This window comes from Dipteris shenzhenensis, unplaced genomic scaffold, assembly GCF_047967505.1.
Source record: "Dipteris shenzhenensis isolate YYH24624 ecotype China unplaced genomic scaffold, Dip_SZ_1.0 scaf0546, whole genome shotgun sequence".
Classification (NCBI taxonomy): Eukaryota; Viridiplantae; Streptophyta; class Polypodiopsida; order Gleicheniales; family Dipteridaceae; genus Dipteris; species Dipteris shenzhenensis.
Genome location: NW_028239852.1, coordinates 9,305 through 11,630, shown reverse-complemented (window position 1 = coordinate 11,630; position 2,326 = coordinate 9,305).

Below are 2,326 nucleotides of genomic sequence, written 5' to 3'. Positions count from 1 at the left end.
TAAGCTTATGCAGAAATAGAGAATGAGCTTATGCGGAAATAGAGAATGAGAGAAGCATAAGCTCATGCTTATGCTTCTCTCATTCTCTATTTCCGCATAAGCTCATTCTCTATTTCCACATAAGCTTATGCTTATGCATGAGCTTATGCGGAAATAGAGAATGAGAGAAGCATAAGCATGAGCTTATGCTTCTCTCATTCTCTATTTCCGCATAAGCTCATGCATAAGCATAAGCTTATGCGGAAATAGAGAAATAAAGAAGGGGGAAAATTAAGCATAAGCTCATGCTCATGAATGAGCATGAGCTTATGCGAATGAGAGAAGGGGGAAAGAGATGAGGGGGAATGAGAGAAGCATAAGCATAAGCTTATGCGAAAATAGAGAATGAGCTGATGCGGAAATAGAGAAGGAGAGAAGCATAAGCTCATGCTTATGCTTCTCTCATTCTCTATTTCCGCATAAGCTCATGCATATAGAGAAGGAGAGAAGGGGGAAATAGAGGAGAGAAGGGGGAAATAGAGAAGGAGGAAATGAGAGAAGGGGGAAATAGAGAAGGGGGATAGAGATGAGGGGGAATGAGAGAAGCATAAGCATAAGCTTATGCGGCAATAGAGAATGAGAGAAGCATAAGCATGACCTTATGCTTCTCTCATTCTCTATTTCCACATAAGCTCATGCATAAGCATAAGCTTATGCGAAATAGAGAAGCGGGAAATAGAGAAGGGGGAAAGAGATGAGGGGGAATGAGAGAAGCATAAGCATAAGCTTATGCGGAAATGGAGAATGAGCTTATGCGGAAATAGAGAATGAGAGAAGCATAAGCTTCTCTCATTCTCTATTTCCACATAAGCTCATGCATAAGCATAAGCTTATCCGAAAATAGAGAAATAAAGAAGGGGGAAACTTAAGCATAAGCTCATGCTCATGCATGAGCATAAGCATGAGCTTATGCTTATGCTAGCATAAGCATAAGCCCCCCACAACCTCCCACTTAAAGGACAATGTGCCTTTAAGGGAGAACAACCAGTGAGCATACTATCCAATGCCCATCAATACACGACAATACTCAAACCACTGACTAGGTAGACTCTTCGTCAGCATATCTGTAGGGTTATCATCTGTATGAATCTTGACAAGCTCTATGCGCTTGTCCTCAAGTACCTCCCTAATGAAATGGTACCTGACCTCAATGTGTTTGGTCTTTGCATGAAAGACCGGATTCCATGCTAGCTGAATAGCACTCATGGAATCACTATGCAATGTCGGTACACCTGTATGAATCCCCAAATCTCCCACTAGCCGATCAAGCCATATAGCCTCCTTGCAACCCTCTATGGCTGCAACATACTCAACCTCTGTGGTAGACAAAGCAACACACTTCTGTGCGCGAGACATCCACGACACTGCACCACCTGTAAAGGTGAACACATAACCAAAAGTGGATCTCCTACTATCCACATGCCCTGCATAGTCTGAATCTGTGTACCCAAGTACACGCATGTCTCCTTTACCAAAGCAAATGCACATCTCCTTGGTACCCTTCATGTACCTCATGATGCACTTAACTGCCTCCCAATGCCTCTTTCCTGGATTAGCCATATACCAGCTAACAACTCCCACTGCAAATGCAATGTCTGGTCTAGTAGCTATCATAGCATACATAAGACTCCCAACTGCTGATGCATAAGGAACCTTAGCCATCATGGCCCTCTCCTCTTCTGATTTGGGACTATCTGTATGACTCAGTTTCACATATGGAGGCAATGGAGTACTCATTGCCTTCCCCCCCTCCATAGTGAAACGCTGCAATACTTTTGTAGCATACTCTTTTTGTGAAAGCCAAAGGAGTTTCCTACTCCGATCACGCGTGATGCGCATACCAAGAATATGACCTACAAGTCCCAAATCCTTCATATCAAAGGCCTCATGCAACTTGGCCTTTAATGCATCTAGCTCATAAGTATTCTTGCTAGCCAATAGCATATCATCCACATATAGTGCCAGGATTATCAGGCTATTATCCTTAGCCCTTTTAGTGTAGAGGCAGTGATCAATTTCACTCCTTCTAAAACCCTGGGACCGAATGAAAGCATCAAACTTCTGATACCATTCTCTAGGTGCTTGCTTAAGACCATAGAGACTCTTCTTCAACTTGCAAACTAAATGCTCTTTTCCCTTTTCTTCAAAGCCTTCCGGCTGCACCATGTAAATTTCCTCATGCAAATCCCCATGCAAGAAAGCTGTCTTGACATCCATCTGCATAAGCTCCATATCCTCTACTGCCACTAGTCCAAGCATGCATCTAAGTGTGGTCATCTTCACAACC